Source organism: Podarcis liolepis (assembly GCF_965112155.1).
Source record: "Podarcis liolepis genome assembly, chromosome: 2".
Lineage (NCBI taxonomy): Eukaryota > Metazoa > Chordata > Lepidosauria > Squamata > Lacertidae > Podarcis > Podarcis liolepis.
Genome location: NC_139555.1, coordinates 62,928,402 through 62,952,604, shown reverse-complemented (window position 1 = coordinate 62,952,604; position 24,203 = coordinate 62,928,402). Strand labels below are relative to the sequence as shown.

The 24,203-nt window shown below is 47.2% G+C and overlaps 1 protein-coding gene across 1 annotated transcript in view; it reads right to left on the bottom strand.

Moving 5' to 3' along the window:
- Positions 1-15,865, bottom strand: part of NDST1 (N-deacetylase and N-sulfotransferase 1) — a 91,727-nt gene extending 75,862 nt beyond the window's left edge. The window contains exon 1 of the mRNA XM_083488350.1: positions 15,499-15,865. The gene's annotated coding sequence lies outside the window, so the exon portion shown is untranslated. The remainder of the gene's footprint in view (positions 1-15,498) is intronic.
- Positions 15,866-24,203: the final 8,338 nt, after the last annotated feature.

The window sequence follows — 24,203 nt, the reverse complement described above, 5'->3', positions numbered from 1 at the left end:
CAGGGCTTCTCAAACCTGGGTCTCCAACAGTTGTGGACTACAACTCCCATCATCCCTAGCTAGCAGGACTAGTGGTCAGGGATGATGGGAATTGTAGTCCAAAAACAGCTGGAGACCTAAGTTTGGGAAACCCTGGTTTAGAGGCAGCATATCTCCAGTCACCAATTACTGGAGAGAACCTACAAGGAGCAGCTGTTAACATGATGTCCTGCTCGTTGGCTTCTTGAAGCATCTGGCTATGGGCAAAACAGCATACTGGACTAGCACCTTGGTCTGATCTAGTCAGATAATTATAAAGCTCATAAGAGTGTTTTCTCAGGATCACTTGTCACAGATTAGTTATGCCTTAACTAAGAACTAGTTATGCCCTAAGAACAAACTCTTGCTTAAAATTCTCAAAGCATGTCAGATATTCCAGTGTATACACACACATACAGATATACGCCACACAAAACCAATCAGCCCATTCCCATACTTAAGCATTCGTCTTCAAATGGTGAATTATGAACCTCAACTGGATTGCATATAAGCACAGTCAGCACCATTATCTTTCTTGTTTTGCTGAAATTTAAGAGATCAAGAGAAAGGTGGACATATACAGTAAAAAAAAAAAGTTACAAACAGTCCTAAACTGCAATATAGGATTAAATATGGATCCTGGGCTCGATAGCATTGACAACCATTGCACTAGAGCAGTGTTTCCCAACCGGTGTTCCGCGGCACACTAGTGTGCCGTGAGATGTTGCCTGGTGTGCCGCGAGATGTTGCCTGGAGGGAGGCGGGCGAGGGCGTTTGCTTCCCGGAGGACTTGTGGGAAGCCGCCCCTTCCCTGGGCGACGCGCCGCCTCGCGACTCCGGAGTCAGTCCCGAGGGCTCTCGGAGGGACTCGCGAGCGACGGCGCGGCGGCTCCGGGGCGCGCTCAGCTGGGCCGCCGCGCGCCCCCGCGCAGCCCCTGCTGCAGCTGCCCGGCGTGGAGCGCGACGCGGAGCCGGCCAGGCTTGGAGGCGCCCAGGTAGGGCCGAGCCGGGCGGGGGCGGGGAGGTCTCGGTCTGCTGCGGGCGCAGGAGGGCGAGCGGGAGAGGGGGAGCCGTCGGGTCTCCTGGAAGGAAGCGAGGCGGCGGCTGAGGGGGATGCAGCCCCGTCCCCAGCAACAGGCGCTCCTCGAAGTGAGGCCACAAGTCGGGGCTCGGACAGGGCCTGGAAGCAGCGGCTCCGGCTCTTGGGAGCGGAGAAGGGGACTTCGAAAGCGGCCTGGAGGAGAAAAGCCCCGATGCAGCGAGAGCGGGGAGCGTGCTGCCTTGTCCAGGCCTCCTCGCTTTGTGCCGTCCGCTGCTGGGAGCAGGACACGGGGGCTCCTCGTTCGCATGCTTTCCCGGGTGATCGGTTAGGGTTAGGGTTAGGGTCCCTCAGTCCCTCGCTTTGCTGCCTCCTCCCCCCCCACACCCCCAAAGCTTGGAGGTTCCCCGGCAAGGGGGAGGGAAAAAAATTGAAAGTTACACTTTCGTGCGTCCCTCCCGGCGTGACGCTGCGCGCTGACATCACAGGGCTGTAATGGTGGTGTGCCTCGAGATTTTTTTCATCAAACAAGTGTGCCTTTGCCCAAAAAAGGTTGGGAAACACTGCACTAGAGATTGGAAGTAAACAAACAGACTGGGGGAAAGCCTTCTTACCAAACAAGAAACAAAAGGAGGAGCTGCTTATATTTTTATATAAATTAGCATGTTGTAGAATTACCAGGCCAATAGATCTGGGAATTCATCACTGTTCTTTTTGCAATTCAAATGATGAAAAGGTTTGCATGGATTTAAGCTACCCTTGCTTCTGAAGTCAATAGTGCTGGATTGGCTTATATCCAAAAGCACCAGTTCAACTGGTTTTCAGTTAAGCAGCGCTTCAAATATTCCAATCTTTGCTTGCCTGGAACCAGGAGTGAATCTGCACTCCTCTTTGTGTCTCCATTCTTCTAAATTATGTAATCTTGACCAATGAAAGAAAAAGTACAGAACTAGGTGAACTAAGAGTCTGACCAACTCTGATAGCAGGTAGAGTTCCAACAAGCATCCCAGATTGCAATCACTTTTGTTTTTATTTATAAGTTGTTCTGAAAGAAAAGAAAATATTTAAAAAATGCCATTAGAAGGCCGGGTTTTGAATACTACAATTAATTGTCCCAGAGAAATTACAGAAAGCAAATATTTTATTGGACTAACTTCATTAAAACACTCATTACATGAATAACAATGCTGCAAATGCATTCTAGTATTGGGCAAAGAATATAAGGTGGTTACCAAAATGCCAGAGAATGCCAGCATCCCCATGTTTCTAGGGTAGTTCTAACAATTATGCAGTAATTCAGTACACTGAATTAGTTTCTTCTGTGGAATAAAAGGACACAAACTTCCTTCAGTTTAATTCCCCTCTTGTACAGCCTTTGCAATGTTCATTCAGAAGCCACAAGCTTATTGTAGCTGCTGAATACTCCCTCTTTTTTGGAAAAAAAAGAATTGAGTCATCTGGAAAACAATGGCTTGTTTTCCAAGCTGCTGAATACACAAGTATGGTATTGTTGATTTCCTTGTTTATTACACAGCCTCTGTAAAGTCAGTGCAGATCATGGAAAAAATTGTTTGAAGCCATTACATTCCAGATAGTCATGGACACTAGGCGTGTTTTGGGCACTCAAACATTTACTTTTTATGGTACATGAAAATTTACCAGTACTGTCTAAATTTTGAGAGGCAAGAAGAAAATAATTACTGTCAAGATGAAAATAATTACTGCCAAGTATTTCTGGCATAGAGGGTAACATCTACAGTGCTGATCCAAATTCATTACAGAAACACTGAATTCAGACACAATGTCAAATCATGGTTTGTCGTCTCAAATTCACATGCCCCCCACCTCCTTTGAGGAGAGGTTTTTTAAAGCTTTGGTAAAGGTTTAGAACTGCTGTTTCTCATTTCATCCAAATATAGGTATACGCCAAGTGTGGTTTGTTGAAACTATGGTTTAGGGTCCTTGATTTTATAGCCTGCCTATAAGCTATGGTTTGTACAAACCAGTTTCTTGTATTTGGGTGAAATTGGTTTCAAATTTGTTCATTAAGTCTGTTCCAAATCCAAGCAGAGGATGCAAATATTTGTCCCTTTGCATAGGGAGGTGGAACCATACATGGGTCACTGTAGTAGCACATCTCATAACAAGCTCTGGTTTCTCGTAAAACCTGAATCTGAGCCATGGAAAACACTATGATCCAAGGTACATAAACTGGTTCTTCTCTCAACCTGGCTTATTGGCATTTTTTTTTTTAAAAAAAAAAAGTCAACCTTGAGTACAGACCTCAGACTGAACACATTTTGTGAAAGGGGGAAGCATAACACAAAGATGTTCCCAGCACTCAGCTTTCCTAAATACCAGACCAGTTCCCTCAACACCAGCACTATCTTCTGTTCACATTTTTATAATCCGCTGCACTTTCAATCTATAACCCATAATATTTCTGCCACATAACCTAGATTCCTGAGAATCTCCAATGTTATGTTTGGTTTCGTTGGTGGGAGAGGGAGGAAAAAATAAAAAAAGAATATTTCTACTTTTGAAAGAAAGTTAAAAAAAAAAGTTGCAAGCAGTCTCTAGCAAAGGCTCCGAGCCATAGGTGTCTTTAATACATGGTTATTTCTCCCTCACGTCTTTTATCACCCGCCTTTCCTACCTACGATGTCCTTGAGCATTTGGCTGCCTGCCTTCTTACCTCGTTACTATCCCCACACCTGGATAAACTATGCAATGTTCCACAGAAATGCAAGTATTTCAGCTATAAAACTGCTCAAAGTATATAAATAACCGCTCTACTTCTTTACATCCAAGTCAGGTGAGAGACTGTCAAAGTACTGAACTGGTGTCTGGAATTAGTGACAGGCTGGATGAAATCAATAAACTGAAACTCAATCCTGACAAGACAAAGGTGTTGTGGGTAAATGGACTGTCTTCTCAGAGAACTGGTGCTCAGGCTGTTTTAGATTGAGTTGCATTTCTCTCCTAAAGGATCGTGTTTTGCAACCTCAAGGGGTTCCTAGAGGCAGCTCTGCCACTGGTTGTTCAAATTAAACAATCTATGGCCTTTTAAACTGTTGGGAGGGGTTGTTTTTGTTTGTTGCTATGCTATGTGTCTTTGTGTTTTTATATTATAAACTGCTCTGAGATCCTAGGATGGAGGACAGTATGGAAATTTAATAAATAATCATAATAAATAAACTGTGTGGTACATAGCACCTTTCATTAGCAGAGGCTATAGCACCAGCTGCAGCCGATCTTCGACAGAGACAGCCTGGCCATTATAAATCATGTTTAGGTAACATCTGTGACCAGCTACTGTAATGTGCTTTACATGGAGCTATCTTTGAAGACTACTGAAAACTGAAGTAAGTTCAAAATAAGAGCACTAGACTACTATCTGGCACCAGACATGGAAACCTTAACACACTGGTGCTTAAAAGAATTGCAGTGGATTCTGGTCCATTTCTGCACATGCTTTTGAAGCCCTACATAATTCTGAGACTGGGATATCTGGAGGAATGCTTGCTTCCGCATCAACCAGCCTGTGTGCCAAGCCATCAGAAAAGGCCCTCCCTTCAGATGCCCTCACTAATTGAGGTTAGGTGGGTAGCAACCGACCAGAGGGCCATTTTTGGAGTGGTTATAGAATTCCTGAGGAAGTTCACCAGGTGCCCATTCTGTTTGATGTGATGCAATTGCTTTTTTGTCCTCCTCTGTGCCTTAATCCAATTCAACTGCTTTGTCACTGCTATTTGTTTAGCTGTATTGTACGTATTTACCGTTGTCTGCATTTTCATTGTGAGCCGAAGGATAATGCACAAATAGAATAAAGTACAATAAAGTAACTGAGAAAAGAACTGGGCTGGACTAGCACAGTGTGTTACAAGCCCTTCCCACTGCTGCCCTTAAAAGCACAAAGCGACTCTCTCCTCACTTCTCCCTTCACATCTGCTCTCTCATTCTCACCAATGTTTCAACTGACTGTATGATGCAGACCCCTTTTTGCATTCATTTTCCAGCTGATCTATAGGCAGCCTTGACAAAATAGGCAAAAGCAGGCATTTTTCAGCCATCCCCCATCTCTGCCCAAGAGAGAATGTGTCTGATGTTTAATAGCCTCTGCACAAACTTACCCTCTATGATCCAACCAAAGGAACCCATGACCAAATCGCTGTATCATATTATTGCCTGAGGCATCCCTTCCCCACCCAACCCCATTGCATGCATCACAGCACCCGCCCAGCATTCGGCTCCCAGTGGAAATCAGATTCCAATGGCAAGAAGCCTTACCCTGCCTGGCAGCACTGATTCTAGCACTGCTGCATTCAAAGTATCACAGGATAAGGCAAATGATTGTTGTGCATTGCCGTTTGACACATTGGGTCTTTTTGGTTTCAGCTGGGTCACACTTCGAAGTTTCTCTTTACGGTTGTAATCCTAAATGCGCTCCTCCCTATAGAGCAATGACATTAATGAAAACAAAGGTTCCTCCATTACAAAACTTGTTTCTAAAGTGCTTTTAATTTCCCAATGCAAATTATTGCCTAGGAGGTATTCACAACAGCTGGGGGACTATTCCCCGCCCCCCCCGCCCCCAATTTACAGACCATGGAGGAAGTTAAGACCTTAAGATCTTCAAGACCACTGGACCACACTGCCACTCACTTTACACATTTCTAGAGAAAACTGTTGGAGAAAAGCAGACCAGCAGGCTTAAGGGAGAGCGCAAGGCAACTGCCTAGCAATGAAAATATAATAAAGCATATCATTTGTCTTTCTAAAGAATAATGATTCTAAACCGATTACTGGACCCTGCGAAGCTTAGCTTTCATTTTAAAAACAGTAACATTTTTCTACTCCTCAAGGCTGTGAAGTAAAGCTTGAAAATGTGCAGGCAGTGGCAGTGAATCAATCACAACCCAAAAGGGATCTTTATGGGTCTTCCAGTGTCCAGAGGCAATGTTCATGAATCTGCCATCCAAACTTCTCCTTTCCAACCTACACCCTCTAAGTTTCAAATCAGAACTCATCGTAAACACATGCAAATGTATGCATTCTTTTTCCTTTAGATGAACTGTGATGCTATGCTTTCCAATTTTAGACATTTAAAATATATTATTCACACCCAAGCAAGAAAGTCTGACTACACAATGGCCCCTGAAATATATTTGGGGAATTAGGCAAGGATGGCTTTTGTTGTTGTTGTTGTTTAGTCGTTTAGTCGTGTCCGACTCTTCGTGACCCCATGGACCAGAGCACGCCAGGCACTTCTGTCCTCCACTGCCTCCCGCAGTTTGATCAAGCTCATGCTAGTAGCTTCAAGAACACCATCCAACCATCTCATTCTCTGTCGTCCCCTTCTCCTTGTGCCCTCCATCTTTCCCAACATCAGGGTCTTTTCCAGGGAGTCTTCTCTTCTCATGAGGTGGCCAAAGTATTGGAGCCTCAGCTTCACGATCTGTCCTTCCAGTGAGCACTCAGGGCTGATTTCCTTCAGAATGGAGAGGTTTGATCTTCTTGCAGTCCATGGGACTCTCAAGAGTCTCCTCCAGCACCATAATTCAAAAGCATCAATTCTTCGGCGATCAGCCTTCTTTATGGTCCAGCTCTCACTTCTATACATCACTACTGGGAAAACCATGGCTTTTACTATACGGACCTTTGTTGGCAAGGTGATGTCTCTGCTTTTTAAGATGTTGTCTAGGTTTGCCATCGCCTTTCTCCCAAGGAGCAGGCGTCTTTTAATTTCGTGACTGCTGTCACCATCTGCACTGATCATGGAGCCCAAGAAAGTAAAATCTCTCACTGCCTCCATTTCTTCCCCATCTATTTGCCAGGAGGTGATGGGCCCAGTGGCCATGATCTTCGTTTTTTTGATGTTGAGCTTCAGACCATATTTTGCGCTCTCCTCTTTCACCCTCATTAAAAGGTTCTTTAATTCCTCTTCACTTTCTGCCATCAAGGTTGTGTCATCTGCATATCTGAGGTTGTTGATATTTCTTCCGGCAATCTTAATTCCGGCTTGGGATTCATCCAGCCCAGCCTTTCGCATGATGAATTCTGCATATAAGTTAAATAAGCAGGGAGACAATATACAGCCTTGCCGTACTCCTTTCCCAATTTGGAACCAGGATGGCTTTTAGTCTACCTCAATACCCACCCAATGAAGCAATACTTATCACTAGTTACTAAGACAGGAAAAATAACCACAGAATTCTCCTTTCTGAAAGAATAAAATTACCCCTCTCTACATACATTATATATATATATATATATATATATATATATATATATATATATATATATATAAAATCTATGTATGTGTGTGTGTGTGTGCGCGCGCGCGCGCGCACAACACCAAACACATACATTTGTTGTTGGCTAAAGACCACAGCTAATGTTGTAATTCAGAAGCTGGGACAGGCCTTCCAGCTGGGATTATAAAGCGCTTTGTTTAAGGCTCAAGCCACAGCAACACAAAGACTTGCAGCTTCAGAAGGTGTGGAATGTTAAGCCAACTCACTCATTCAATTTGATGCTTTTCTCTAATCTTTTATTTTTAATTAATGCTGTTTCTCTCTCCTAGGTAATGACATTTGAAGAGCATCTTATCCATAGCTCTTTTCATCCAGGTACTGCTGCCTGGAGCAGCATGCCTCTGGTTTCTTGAAAGGTAGCCTATTTGTTTTATGGCAGTTATCCGAAAGCTCTGATCAGCCATGGAGGGTAGGGACCTAGCTTTACTGATGCAGCAATCTCCAGTGTTAAATACGTTTCATATTTATGCCTGCATGTATTATATTAATGCTAGCGCTTTCCTTCCTATAAATCCTCAGAGAGCACCTTTTGAAGGAGGAAGAGTTGAAAGGCACAAGGGGATTAGGGCTTTATGAAGCCAGCAGATATCTCTAAGGAAGGAGAGATCTTTTCATCCTGCTAAACTGTGCAGGCAGGAAGGCCAGGGGAAGAGTGCAACTACAGGGCTTCAATCCATTTTGAGGCTTTGTGTCTCCTGGTACAAGCCAGACCACCATCAGCAGACTACAGGTCACACAATACAGCTTTCCTGCCACCCTTGCTCCCTACATTCTACAAACAACATCTCTTTCTAGCAGAAATGAACTTGTAGTTGCCATCAACCTCCATCTCCAGCCAAGAATCTCTGGGATACCCAGAGTAATTCAAGAGCAGCAGCAGGAGGTTACTTGGCACAGCTCTTGCTCCCAGGCTCAAATGCCAGCACAGAGAGAAGGCAACAGATGCCCTCTTTTGAAGAAACTCCTAGTTGTGCTTATGCTGTTTGAAAAGAGGGCTGGAACACAGAACAGCTGCTTCTAACTTCTGACCACCTCCAATCAACCAAAGCAAGTTGTTTCAAAAATTAGCAGAATGCAGATGGTAATCAACGGAAACACATTCTAAATGTTATACAGAACTGGTACAACATAATTAAAATCTTATGAGAGGTATTTTGTTAAAAAAGGAAACAGCCTCTACACGTCTAGTTCTCAGATTCTTCATAGTGTCCATCCCAACAGATTTTTGGCAGGACCCAACAGATTTTTGGCAGTGTTAGGTATTTTAATTCTGGCCATCTACTCATTTTTTAGTATCTTAGGGACTGTATCTCAGGTTTTTGAAAATGCATAGGAGCAACAGTATTTCTTTACCTGAAATTCCCATTATAGATATATTTCCTTAAATTCTGCTCACCAGTGTCACCCATGCCCCCAACCCCATGTGACCACTTCCACTTTGAATCAAGGGGGCTGCTACAACTATAACCTTACCAGGTTGGACATTTTGGACCAACATATCCACTTTGTTTTATTTATTTGTAACATTTATATCCTACTTTTCGTCCAAGCAGCTCATGGTAGCATCTGGTACTCAACCAGGCTAACATTTTGCACATCAGTCACAAAAATGCTTGGCCGTCTTAGTGACTCTCTAGCATTAGTATATCAGGAGCTCAAGTACTTGGAAAAACATTTTCCAGTAGCTGACATGTCACAGTGAACTCAGGTACAACTAGCATCCTGTTCAAAATCCCATAATAATAATAATAATAATAATTTATTATTTATACCCCGCCCATCTGGCTGGGCCTCCCCAGCCACTCTGGGCGGCTTCCATAAAAACCAAAAATACAATAAAATATCACACGTTAAAAACTTCCCTAAACAGGGCTGCCTTAAGATGTCTCCTGAATGTCAGGTAGTTGTTTATCGCCTTGACATCTGCTGGAAGGGTGTTCCACAGGGCAGGCGCCACTACCGAGAAGGCCCTCTGCCTGGTTCCCTGTAGCTTTGCTTCTCGCAATGAGGGAACCGCCAGAAGGCCCTCGGCGCTGGACCTCAGCGTCCGGGCAGAATGATGGGGGTGGAGACGCTCCTTCAGGTATACTGGACCGAGGCCGTTTAGGGCTTTAAAGGTCAGCACCAACACTTTGAATTGTGCTCGGAAACGTACTGGGAGCCAATGCAGGTCTTTCAAGACCGGTGTTATATGGTCTCGGCGGCCGCTCCCAGTCACCAGTCTAGCTGCCGCATTCTGGATTAGTTGTAGTTTCCGAGTCACCTTCAAAGGTAGCCCCACGTAGAGTGCATTGCAGTAGTCCAAGCGGGAGATAACCAGAGCATGCACCACTCTGGCGAGACAGTCCGCAGGCAGATAGGGTCTCAGCCTACGTACCAGATGGAGCTGGTAAACAGCTGCCCTGGACACAGATTTGACCTGTGCCTCCATGGACAGCTGTGAGTCCAAAATGACTCCCAGGCTGCGCACCTGGTCCTTCAGGGGCACAGTTACCCCATTCAGGACCAGGGAATCCTCCACACCTGCCCGCCTTCTGTCCCCCAAGAACAGTACTTCTGTCTTGTCAGGATTCAACCTCAATCTGTTAGCCGCCATCCATCCTCCAACCGCCTCCAGACACTCACACAGGACCTTCACCGCCTTCACTGGTTCTGATTTAAAAGAGAGGTAGAGCTGGGTATCATCCGCATACTGATGAACACCCAGCCCAAACCTCCTGATGATCTCTCCCAGCGGCCGCATGTAGATGTTGAAAAGCATGGGGGAGAGGACAGAACCCTGAGGCACCCCACAAGTGAGAGCCCAGGGGTCTGAACACTCATCCCCCACCACCACTTTCTGAACACGGCCCAGGAGGAAGGAGCGGAACCACTGTATAACAGTGCCCCCAGCTCCCAGCCCCTCAAGACGGTCCAGAAGGATGCTATGGTCGATGGTATCGAACGCCGCTGAGAGATCCAGCAGAACTAGGAAACAGCTCTCACCTTTGTCCCTAGCCCGCCGGAGATCATCAACCAGTGCGACCAAGGCAGTTTCAGTCCCATGATGAGGCCTGAATCCCGACTGGAAGGGATCCAAATGGTCCGCTTCTTCCAGGCGTGCCTGGAGTTGTTCGGCAACCGCTCGCTCAATCACCTTGCCCAGGAATGGAAGATTTGAGACTGGGCGATAGTTGGCCATCGTGGCCGCATCTAAAGATGGTTTTTTAAGAAGCGGTTTAATAACCGCCTCTTTCAGCGGGTGTGGGAAGGCTCCCTCACGGAGGGAAGCATTCACCACCCCACGAAGCCCATCGCCCAGCCCTTCCCGGCTTGCTTTTATTAGCCAGGATGGGCAAGGATCCAGGAGACAGGTGGTTGGTTTCACTCGTCCAAGCAGCCTGTCCACATCCTCGGAGGTAACAGATTGGAATTGATCCCACTCAACTTGACCAGACAGAACTCTTGCACTCTCCCGCCCCGGCCCTGCTCCCACGGTGGAGTCTACTTCTTCCCGAATCTGAGCGATTTTATCTGCAAAAAACTTTGCAAAATCATTGCAGGAGAACATGTGGCCCGTACTGGGCCCCGATGTTGCAGGTGGTTCCGCTAAATTGTGAACCACCTGAAAAAGTCTCCTGCTGCTGTTTTCTGCAGATGCAATAGAGGCGGTGAAGAAATTCTTCTTCGCCGTCGCTATCGCCACTTGGTAGGCTCGACGTTGAGCTCTAACCTGTGTCCGGTCAGATTCGGAATGAGTTCTCCGCCACCGGCGCTCTAGCCGTCTCAACGATTGTTTCATTGCCCTCAGATCCGTGGAAAACCACGGGGCTGTCCGGGCTCCATGCAATCGGAGAGGGCGCTTCGGAGCCAAACAGTCAATAGCCCTGGTTAACTCCACATTCCAGCGGGCCACCAGGGAATCAGCTGAAAGGCCATCAACATGGGATAAAGCATCCCCTACCACTCTCTGGAAACCATTTGGATCCATTAAGTGGCGGGGGCGGACCATCCGAATTGGTCCCACCTCCCTGCAGAGGGGATGGGTCGCAGAGAAGTCCAGTTGCACCAGGAAGTGATCTGACCATGGCACTTCTTTCGTTTCGCTTTTACTTAGTGTCAGATCACCAACATCCATAGAGGTAAACACCAGGTCCAAGGCATGTCCACGGCTATGGGTTGGGCCAGACTTATTCAGGGACAGCCCCATGGAGGCCATGCTTTCCACGAAGTCCCGAGCGGCCCCTTGTAAGGTCGTGTCGGCATGGATGTTAAAATCCCCTAGGACGACCAAGCTAGGTGTCTCCAGGAGAACATCCGCCACGACCTGAAGCAGCTCGGGCAGGGAATCCTTGGCGCAGCGGGGAGGTCGGTACACCAAAAGGAATCCTGTACTGCCCCTATTGCCCAACTTCCAGAACATGCACTCAGAAAACTGGGTCTTCCCAATAGGACGCCTGGTGCAAACTAATGACTTCCTAAAAATCACTGCAACCCCCCCTCCCCGCCCACATGACCTGGGTTGCTGTGCGTAAGAGAAACCTGGTGGACAAGCAGCGGCAAGAACAGGCCCATCTGCTTCATCCAACCAAGTCTCTGTTACACAAGCCAGGTCAAATCCTCCATCCATGATCAAGTCATGGATGGCAGTGGTCTTCTGAATCATTGACCTGGCATTGCACAGCAGCACCTTCAGGCCATGTGGGTATCCCTTGCTGATTCCAGTATCCGTCCGGACAGGACCAGACCTGGAGGCAGGGATAGTCCTCAGACAACGACTAAACCTGCCTCCTCTGTAATGACATGGTCTGGTCTTAGCGTAACTCCTCCTCCTACCCGTGATCACTGAGATCGGTTGTCCCAGTGCATCCCCCCCTGTGGAACATGCCCCAGCCATTTTGTGGGCTGGGGCCCACTCCCCGGCAGCCCTGACCCCTCCCCCTAAAAACAAAATAACACCTTAAACAAACAAACAAAACCAGTACAACAATACAAACAAAAAAATATAAAAATTACAAAAACATCAAAATAAAAAAATAATAATTCCCCAAACAAAACCAAACATCAGTCCCACCCCCCACATACAAAAAATCCAGAAAAAAAAAAATTTTTTTAAACATTTTAAAAACACTCTGTGCCTCTCCGGCAGTAACAACTGTCCTAGTGAGGCCTGTCAGGCCCCGCCCTGGGCCAGGTGGTAAGTGGCAGGGAGGAGCAGGGCCCTCAGGCACTCACTCAGGGAGTCTTCCTGGGCAGCAGGCCGCAAGCAGCACACAGTCCTTATGAGGCCAAAGGCCCCGCCCCAAGCCAGATGGTAAGTGGCGAGAGCAGGGCCCTCAAGCACTCACTCAGGGAGTCTTCCTGGGCAGCAGGCCGCAAGCAGCAGGCAGTCCTTATGAGGCCCCAGGCCCCGCCCCAAGCCAGATGGTAAGTGGCAAGAGCAGGGCCCTCAAGCACTCACTCAGGGAGTCTTCCTGGGCAGCAGGCCGCAAGCAGCAGGCAGTCCTTATGAGGCCCCAGGCCCCGCCCCAAGCCAGATGGTAAGTGGCAAGAGCAGGGCCCTCAAGCACTCACTCAGGGAGTCTTCCTGGGCAGCAGGCCGCAAGCAGCAGGCAGTCCTTATGAGGCCCCAGGCCCCGCCCCAAGCCAGATGGTAAGTGGCAAGAGCAGGGCCCTCAAGCACTCACTCAGGGAGTCTTCCTGGGCAGCAGGCCGCAAGCAGCACACAGTCCTTATGAGGCCCCAGGCCCCGCCCCAAGCCAGATGGTAAGTGGCGAGAGCAGGGCCCTCAAGCACTCACTCAGGGAGTCTTCCTGGGCAGCAGGCCGCAAGCAGCACACAGTCCTTATGAGGCCAAAGGCCCCGCCCCAAGCCAGATGGTAAGTGGCGAGAGCAGGGCCCTCAAGCACTCACTCAGGGAGTCTTCCTGGGCAGCAGGCCGCAAGCAGCAGGCAGTCCTTATGAGGCCCCAGGCCCCGCCCCAAGCCAGATGGTAAGTGGCAAGAGCAGGGCCCTCAAGCACTCACTCAGGGAGTCTTCCTGGGCAGCAGGCCGCAAGCAGCAGGCAGTCCTTATGAGGCCCCAGGCCCCGCCCCAAGCCAGATGGTAAGTGGCAAGAGCAGGGCCCTCAAGCACTCACTCAGGGAGTCTTCCTGGGCAGCAGGCCGCAAGCAGCAGGCAGTCCTTATGAGGCCCCAGGCCCCGCCCCAAGCCAGATGGTAAGTGGCGAGAGCAGGGCCCTCAAGCACTCACTCAGGGAGTCTTCCTGGGCAGCAGGCCGCAAGCAGCACACAGTCCTTATGAGGCCAAAGGCCCCGCCCCAAGCCAGATGGTAAGTGGCGAGAGCAGGGCCCTCAAGCACTCACTCAGGGAGTCTTCCTGGGCAGCAGGCCGCAAGCAGCAGGCAGTCCTTATGAGGCCCCAGGCCCCGCCCCAAGCCAGATGGTGAGTGGCAAGAGCAGGGCCCTCAAGCACTCACTCAGGGAGTCTTCCTGGGCAGCAGGCCGCAAGCAGCACACAGTCCTTATGAGGCCCCAGGCCCCGCCCCAAGCCAGATGGTAAGTGGCGAGAGCAGGGCCCTCAAGCACTCACTCAGGGAGTCTTCCTGGGCAGCAGGCCGCAAGCAGCACACAGTCCCAACTACTTAATGTGTTACTAATTATCAATGACAGCAACATATAAGTCAAACAGACAGCTCCAATTTTTGTCACAAACAGTAGCTTTAAAAAAAAAAAAGCAGGGCAGATTTACTGTATTGGTTATTAATCACTGTGCCCTCATAATAAGTGTTCTTCCTTTTGATACTCCGTATTAAAGCCATCCTTGATCTAAGAGGCATGAGATTCAATAGAAAATTCCTGGCCACCTTCCATCACCTGTATGGATGTCTACTTTGCCCTCTCTCCCCTAATCTTCAATACTGGGGTGCAGAATATCTTGGCATAAAGAAAGTGCAGCTTGAGGCATGAGCTTACCAGTGAAGAACAAAGCAACACTCATGAACGCAAGACAGCATTAGGAAGGCATACCCCTTTGATATTCTGTATAAATCATTCCAGGTTAAGCTGCCATCCAAGGGATGCTGAGAGGATCAGTTAATGAGTGTGAAAGCACTTTGAAGATGAAAAGCAATCCAAGCGCCAAGTATTATTTCAAATTGATATTTATGTATGCTGCGTTTTCGTATTTTAAGATGTGCCTTGGCAAGCTAAGGGCTCTCTTTATCAGGAACTGTCTCCAGAGCAATCGGAGGAGATAGATTAGGAAGGCACAAACAAAATTTATATATGGAATTTCCTGGAGGGAGAGGGAATTTCACTGGGAATAAAAGCAGCAGCGACTTCTGAAACAAGAGAGAGGGAAACCCAGGTCCAAAACAACACAGATACATATTTCTATTTTATTTTAAAAAATGATAAGGGAAAATAAAAGCAAGTTCTCCACCCACCAAGGGCCACCAGAGGCTGCACTGTTTTCCAGGACCAGTCCCGCCTGCTCCTCACACCCCCCCTTCACCACCACATGGGTCTCCACAACATACTGCAAAGGACAAAAGTTTTGTCAGTTCTCAGGAATATATATATTTTCCGGGGTGGGGGGAAGAGAAACTAGAGAAAAAGAAATCTCCAGCAACAGTAGACAGAAGACAGATGCAACTTCCAAGGCGCCCCTCCCGTTCTTTCACACATGGGACCAACACGCTTCCCTCCCCAGCCTAGAACTGCAGCTTTGGGGGGGAGGGGTCAAAGAGACCGACTGCCGGGGGGGGGCGGATGGAGAAAAGAGAGAATCATCCCAAACCACGGTTGAGGGAGGCGGAGAGGCGGCTTTCGCTTCTGCAGGCCTTTCTCCCTCCTTCCCCGCCAACTAACCCCGCTCCCTCCTTTGTCCACTGCACCCCCCCACTCCGCCCCGCCGCCTCCCTGCCGCTCTCCCTCGGCCCTTCCCCACGGCGAAGGAGGCTCGCCTTCCTCCACCCGCGAAGGCGGAGGAGCAGCAGCCCGCGTCGGACCCTCGCCTGGCGCCCGAGCTCCAGCCGGGCCTTGCACGCGCTCCCGGCGCCCCCGCAGCCCATTCATTAGCCTGCGAGAGAGCGGCGGCGGCCGCCCGCTCGCCCCTTCCTCCCTCCTCCTCGCCGCCTCGTACCTGTTGTCCGCAAGCCCCCGGGCAGCACCTGAGGAGCCAGGAGGAGGAGGCGGCGGCGGCTGGGAAGGCAGGCTCCCTCGCTCCCTCCGCGGGTTCCCGGGCGCCGCTTGCTAGGCAGCTCTCAGCCAAGGCTGCCGTCCTCCTTCGCAGCGTCTGCAGCAGCCCACAGTGGCGGCGGCGGCGGAGGGAGAGGGGGCTGGTGCGCGGTGCATTAGCAGCGTCTCCTCCTCAAAGGCCACAGCAGGCTCTGCGGGGAGCACCGAAGAAGAGGAGCTGTTGCTGCTGCTGAGGCTGCCGCGGTTAACCCTTCCCAGCCCGGCCCCGCTGCTGGCAGAAGGACCGAGCGACCTCCTGCCAGCTCTCCCATCAGATTTGGCCCGCCCCCTTCCTCCGTATCTCCACCCACCAAGAAGGTTCCTCCGGCGGCGGCGGCGTGTGTGCCGTGCCTCTGGTTTGTTTGCCGAGGCGTCGTCGGGGCTGCAAGTTGGGAATCCTGGCTTTCCTTGCAATCGCCCGCCGGCTCTGCTCCAGAGTAGAACCGGAGAGGATCGCGGCGGGTCTGGGTTGGAATGCAGCGGCGGCGCGCTCCGGAAATCAAGGCTGCCTTTCGTCGCCAATGCTGAACTTGTACCGCCGAAGTCGGGTTTACTTTTGAGACAGCGCGCCCCGTTGATCGTGGCCGTGTGCAACAGCATCTCGGAGCATGCTTAGCATCTCGGCCTTAATCATGCGCGGGAACCGGGTTCCCTCCCCCCCACACGCGCGCCTTAGCCCGAGATGCACGGGGATCAATTACTTTCCACTAGGATTCGCGCTGGCACCCCTTTCTGCTGTAGACTTCAATGGTGTTCACATGAGGCGCCTAGGCCCTAGGGAAGTGCATTGGGCTCCGCAACTCACGGGTGGAGCGGGATAGGTTTTGCTGATTCGTAGCCGGGAAAGTGCTCGTCCAGGGTGGAGGGAGGTACAGCAAAGAGGCACCTGCGTTTGTGTAGATCAGCAGGTCTTTGCCTAGTCCAAAAGAGACAAGCAGCGTTCCTAAGCAGTTTGCAGGCTTTGAGGCCCTCAGTATGGCAGCCCACCTTAATTAATTTTGCTTTGTTTGGTGGAACAGTAAGATTTTGAGGTGGGAGCGGAGTGTCATTTGTGCACCTGCAGTAACCCATTTCACATACGGGGAACACCGAGGCCAAAGACAACTGATGACTCCATCGCAGAAAATTCTAAACCCAAGCAGAGCAGAGAACTCAGTTCAGTAACATGACCCCAGCTGAGCTGCATGACTCTCTGAAAATCAGATATATGCACTGTGTGGTCAAAGAACTCGGCGTGTGGAAGACAACACAAACACTTTTTCTCTGTGTGTCACCCACACGTATATACAGAGAGATGAATATGTCACAGATCTAGGTTCATTTCAGCCTCGCTTTCTCTCATAGACACACACTTCTTCCAGAGCCTGGTCTGGATCCAAGCTACTCCTTTGTTAACACCTGCTGGTTGTGGCTGAGCAGCTGCTGTAACTTCCTTTCAGCCTGGTATCATTCAGACAAGAAGCAGATTAATAAGTAACTAAATGAGAGTTGGGGGAAGCAAAACAGGAAGGAAACAATCTCCCATGCCTCACTGGTGATGTGGACATCAAAAAGCTGCAAGGACCAGCCAAGAGTTGGTTGGTAATCCTGTTTCAAAGGCCATCAAAAAGAATAGGTTTGCACATAGCTGGCTCCTAAAATGGTTTGCAATAAATTTTCTTTAAAAAGGTTTGCAGCTGGGAATACTGTCCCTACCTTGAACATGTCTTACTGTGAAGTACGCCAGATAATTTAGATGCAACTTAATTTCAAGGTAAATGTACATAGGGATGTAACCCTGCAGCTTGATCTAAGCACAGTGATTCAAAATATCTGTCACACTTTTACCCTGCTGTTCTCAAGACAGAGGTGATCACGGTGGTTTATAGGGAACCCATATAGCTTACAAGACAAGAGGTGCTTAGGCTTCATAGACACCATACATTTAAAGCATACACCCAAAGAATCCTGGGAACTGTAGTTTCCCATCACAGAGCTACAATTCCCAGCAAGCATCCTAAACAAACTACAATTCCCAGGACTCTTTGACAGGGTGGGATTTAAATGTATGTTGCCTCAGCAGCTGAATTGCATTGTTTTGGACCTAGTGAGTTCAGTGCTTTTATCCACAATTCCAAGGTACTGCTGCACTTGGAATTTGGGGATTATTATTTTTTTAGATTACTGAACCTTAGAAAGGGTACTGTAGATCTGAAAAGGATGCAGGAAAAGGGGGCAACTCCCCTATGAAGAAAATGTATAATATTTGTGGATATTTGGTTTAGAATAGCTACGATGTAGAGAAAGTGACCAATGAGAGAGGTGTTTTTTTTCTTGTTCCATAATACTAGAACCAGAGCTCCACTCCAAATATTTCTGTGGTCCCCCCCCCCTGGCCTTTACATCACTTTGAGAGGCCAAAAGTAGGTAGAGACAGAATTCCAGACTTTCACATATCTAGGGAGGTCAGCAGTGTACCCACTGCCAGAGCCAACAGCAGATGGAGCCAACTTATTCTAGGTTTCCCCCGTCACCACTGTGATGAGGGCAGTGTTCTGTGAGTGCAAAACAGACGGGACAGTGCCCTGTTTGCCCTAAATCAGGCATGGCCAATCTTGGCCCTCCAGCTGTTTTGGGACTACAGTTTGCATCATCCCTGACCATTGGTCCTGTTAGCTAGGGATGATGGGAGTTGTAGTCCCAAAACAGCTGGAGGGCCGAGTTTAACCATGCCTACCCTAAATGGATCCATCTCCACTGGAGAAATAAGCAGTTGTTCACATATCACATAATTAAACTATGACATTCATTAATATCACTTGGTGATAAAAGTGTACCTTTCCACCAAAAATTGGGCACTGACGACAGCAAAAAGGTGGAAAATATTCAGTGGTGGCATGGTGGAAGAATCCCATTTGTAGTTTCTTCTTCTGCCGTCTATATTTTAATCCAGGCAGTTTAGGACTCTTTGTTGTGTGAGCCTGGTTAGAAAGTGGGAGATCAAATTGGATGTCAGTTAACTGAGTTTCAGAGCTGCCGTTTGTCACAATATTAGGGTTTTTTTTAAGTGTTTAATAAGGACGCCTCCCAAAGATTACTTTCTGGCGTGGTGATTTCTTCTGTGAATAGTTCAAAACTGTGAGTCACCACCTCCCAAACGAATCTGCATTTCAAAAGTTTCCAAGATGGGATGAGTGATTTGTCATTTCAAAATCTGCCAGTAAATCAGCTCCACAGTGTAAAAATGCACATGCGAACCAGACAGTGAGTGGTGATGTCAGACATCAGTTGAAAAAACATTTGTTTGTTGATAGGTCCTTTGTTACCAACTTGATGAAATGGCTCCTGGCCTCCTCAGAGCATTACACTGCATTTGGCACTTTAGAAAGTAACAGAACAGAGAGGTCCCTGCCTCAAATAGGTTACAATCTAAATTTCTATACAGCGAGACCGGGAGAGAGAATACCCAAGAAGACACAAATCTAATTACTGTATAATGGAGAGTCTTGTGGCAATCTGAATACTAACAAATGTACTCTGGCATAGGTTTTAATGGACTACAGTTCACTTCATCAGCTACATTAAGTTTTATCTTGAGATGTAAACATTGAGGTCAAAAGGAAATGAAATGCAGAAAAGTATAGACAGTTAAAATTATATTACTAACAGTGGTCATTCACACACACACACACACACAAAATCCAGAAGTGTAGATAACATAGACATTGTGGCATCGGTTAGCCAATTAACACATGTGATCGAAACTAGTTGTCATTCCACTAATTCACTCTGCAAGTGTCTGGCGACACAATCACACAACTTAATAAGTCATCCACAACTTCAGCCGTTCATTCCCCTGTTCTTTCAATGTGATTTATGGCATTATCTGCCAACAATGGCCCCTCTGCATTCTGCATAGGGCAAACAGATCTACACAAAAGAATGGACACAAATCTGATACCAGAAATGGCCATATCCAAAAATATGTACACTTCGTAAATGCATACATTTATTCATTACAGTTATTTTATCCTACCTTTCAGGATATAAATCCCATCAAGTCAGCTTACAAGTAACATGCAATTGCATATTACTTTTAGAGGGAGACCATAATGTGAAACTACTAAATTACTTCAAGAAGTTAAATACTATGGCTTGTGGTTTGAATCAGGATAAGGGATTTTTGTCACACTGCATGTGCCAATTGGCTTACCAATATCAGGTGGCCAGTGTTATCAACAGCTTTTCTGTGTGTGAATGGCCACCATTAACAATGTAATTATCACTATCTAGATTTCATTTCCTTCTTACCTTACCATTTACAGCTCTTTTCCATGTACAGATATACTGCAGCCCAGGAACTCTTATGCCACAACACATTGGTTAGTCTTTGCAATGCCACAAGACACTGCTGCTTTTGCTGCAGCAAGCTGACATGGCTCCTCCCTTGGCAAATGTGAACATACAGGGCATATGCAGGTTTATGTGGAAGTCAGCACTGCGTTCAGAAGAGTTTAGTTCCAGATAAATCTCTATAGGATTGCAGCCCTATTTTCACTTGGCGATGAAGGTGAAGCAAAAAGCTTAAGGGAAAATTCTGATGGGAGATTTGCTGTGCCACTTTAGAAGCACAGAGTGTATCTCCTTGTTGTATATGGTGCCATTACAATTCAAGACATTCCCCTCTTAGGAAGAGAATGTTTTATTGATTCGCAGTAGCATGGTGATGTTCTGGACTTCCTGGGGAAATCAGGACAATTGCCAAGCCTGCTCCCAGTTCTGCACAAGGAGACACAGCAGGATACTGTCCACATGCAACCCTACTGAGTGGCATAGAGTGAGGTGGAAAGAAAAGGAAAGCAGCAGTATCCACTGAGAGTCAGTGTTCCTTTCTGCCCCGCAGGGGAAATAAGTGTTTAAAAAAAGAGTGCTAAGGACAAAGAGCTCCTGAGTACATACAAAGTCCATTGTTCTTTCTAATTAATGGTGTTGAACTCGATGGAACAGTACAGAGTTCATGTATTTGCATTCGCAGAACAACATTTCCATAGCACACACTTGCACTGCACTACAAATGCAGCCACCTCACCACTTGATACCTTAATCACGTGTACTTTTTAAATAAAGGGTTGCTATATGAAAGCACCCACATACTAATTAATAGCAAAAACAGCCCCGATGGATCTTTGCCAGGCTTTGTGCTTTTCAGTTCTGGCCAACAGCCCAGAGGTTAAAATTCAGACTAGACTGACTGGATGTGTTTTCTTCGTGCTTCTTTCTTGTGTCCCTTGTGTTCAGAGATGTGCTCAGTAGCTGTCTGTGGGCAGTACTAAGAGAAGCTGGGCCATGCGGATTACCTGGGTATGGAAGAAAAAACCGAATATCTCTGGAAATACACCCTGACCTTTTCAGGGGAGATTTCTTCTATGCCAGCAATCCCACACACCGTCCCCACACTTCTGAAACCCAGGTTTTGTTTTGTTTTGACTCAATGTGGGTGACACTGGCCCTGGGTGGCTTATCCTAAGTTATGTGATAATCTCTCAGCGAAAGGATTCCCCGGCACTGTGATTAGCCGGGAGAAGAATGCGTTTGATGCTCTGTCCGGTGATCTATATTTCCATAAAGTCCTTTCTCCCCCTGCACCATTCCAGCAGCAAAACTTGGTGGAATGCCCCGAAGGGCCGGATGAGGCTGCCTGCTTTTGGGGTAATTGGTATGTCTAGCTGATGTCTTCTTCTAAGGCTGCTCCCTTTCTTTGGCAATTGGTGCGCTTCCTGTGTCCTCATGCATGTCAGATTCTTGAAGCCAATTAACTCTGAGGTTTCCCCCACCACCTAACCAGGGATTGAGAAGAAGCTGCTGGCTCATCAAATAATTTCCACTTTTCACGCTCCAGTTGAGAGATGAGGGGCAGATCAGCTCCAACGGCCAGCTGCATGTTGGACTTTGCCTAGCTACAATCCCTGCTCTAGCCTGCAAAGAATTCCATTCCCTTGGCCTGGAGGAGAGTTTGGAGGTGGGGAGAGAAAGAGAGAGGCCCAGATTTGTCCTAGTTCATCATTTTCTCCCTGCCCCTTTATTCCTGCCTAGAGGCTTCTGAGGATTGTTAAGTCATGTACAGGCAAACTCAGAACAATAGCAATGGTACCTGAAATCATTGTCAGCACACAGTAGCAGTCATGTGGATGCATAAATTCTAAACACCGAGGGCAGATGACACCTACGATGCAATCAGTGGCAAAGAATACATTGCTTCCACACACCCCCATGGAACAACCTCTGTTTCCAGCTCATGTTCAAACAGATTGGTTTCAAAACAAAACAAAACCACTGCAGTAACTGAAAGTTTTACTTTTTAGTTGGTTCCTATGAACAAACATAAACATTTTCTTCTGATCAGATTGCCCTGGGCATATGCTCAGACTTGCAGGTAGCCTATGGAGATTAAAGGCTCTTCCAGATGACCAGTTAATTGCACATTCATTGCATTTCCACACACAGGTACACAATTCTCATGGTGCTTCTAAAATGTCACTGTTCATTGACCTTTCCAATTGGTTTGCATTGAGGTTATATGATGTCACACAGTGTTGCCAATACTCCAAACTTTCCAGTGCGTCTCCCCTTGTCCATATTTGTGGTGAAATGTCTCCTGCAGTTTTCCATTTTGTTTTCCATCAACGAATTGTTTGATATTGTGGAACTGTACCAAAACAGTGCCCAGCAGCAAAGAACAAAAGAAACAGCAATCCAAGGGTGTGAAAACGAAGTACAATAGGCATTACTCTTAAGAGTCCGACATGAACATGTTGTGAGCAAGCAGGTTTTACAGTTCTTTCAGGAGAATGATAAAAACAGGATCTTCCAGTCATCCACAATAAAAAGAGTTATTTAATATATCGTTTTAAATAAACAGCTTTCACATCTCTAAACCTGTGTGTACTATTTTGTGAACACGTTGCTTAAATAAACTTCAGCTGCAATCCTATGCACACTTACTTGGAAGTAAGCCCTGCTAACATATTGGGACTCACTGAAGAGTAAACATTCATTAAATTGCACCCTAAAAGAATTATTATTATAATGCTAATAAATTTAAAAGCAGGTAAATTGAAAAGTTGACAAATAAGTGCCTATGAAGATAAATAGCAAAAGAAAATTTACTTTGGATATAAATCCAACAGGGAAAAGCAAAATAAAAACACACCATAAAAACAAATGGGAACAAAAGTAACAGAAAAACAAACTAGTATCCTGCGTCACAGGACAGGAAGCTGATCTGGGATGGGGATCCTGTGGCCAGCCCTCCAGATGTTACTGGACTACAACTCCCATCAAACCTGTCCACTGACCGTGCTCGCTGGGGCAGATGGGAGCAAGAGTCCAATGTAGAAGGTACATCTTCAAACTTATACCAGCCTTATATCCATTTCATTGTCCCCAAAGAATCCGAGGAACTCTGATCGGGTGACTGCTCTGAGGATATAGGAGATCCCTAAGCAGAGGTAGAATTCCTCAGGGAGGGAGGGAGAGAATGACTATCAAAACTTTATGAGCACACTTATGTGAAAAAAATCCCCTCTGGATTCATTCCAAGTAAAAATGTATATTTATGGCACAAATATGCCCAGGCACAGCCAGTCTGAGCCACGCAGCAAGAGTGTCTGGAGCAGCAAATTCTGTAAAGCAGGTGTGGGAAAACCTTTGGTCCTCCAGATGTTGATGAACTACAATTCCCATTACCCCTGATTATTGGCCACATTTTCCTCTCCCCCGTTAATGCACTTTTCTTTCCTGTTGTCTTCTGTCCCTTGAGTCTCTGCAGTTTCCCATCCCTTCTTTCCTGTGGTAGGTTCATCTGAGATCACATATTTCCTCTAAGCTATTTTCTGATAATGTTACTGTACAGTAAGTACATGTGGAAAAGCATAGCCCTCAAAAGGCAAAGGCAAAATGTGAAAACTTTCCACCAGAGGCTTAGGCATATTGCCTATTGTGCATGAGTTAAAGTCCATGCACTGATCAAGAATTCACTGTATGTCTAACATACAGTACAATGCTATGCATGTCTACCCAGAAGTAAGTCTCTTGGTGTTTAATGGTGTTTGCTCCCAGGTATGTGGGTACAGGATTGCAGCCTAGACTTTGGTTTAGGGTTGGTGGAAACAGGGTTCTTGTACCTTTACCACCTATGTGGCAGGCAGAAGTTCAACTGGTTAAACCTTTCATAATATAGAAATATAATTATTAGAAAAGCTTCATCTGTTCACATTCTGTCTGTCAGACATTTTATTATGTCATAGTAAGGGATTTATTTTTCCTGTGGCCTCTTCTACACTTGTGAAGGACGACACAAATATGCACATGACAAAAAGCCATTTGCAAATTGTATGTAAATATGTGTCCTCTTTTGCAAGTGTCCTCTTCTGCAATCTCCATGGGCCCAGAAAATCCTGTTGGCACCCCTGAGCGCTGACACCACGTTTGTGAGGATCCTGGACACCCTCTTTCAGTGCCCTGCCTGACTTACTGGGGCACCATGGATGGTGAGCTGCATTCATTACAGAGCTGAATGGTGGCTTCAGTGAGCAAGCCGCATTTCTCTGGCCCCCTGTGTAGCAACAAATG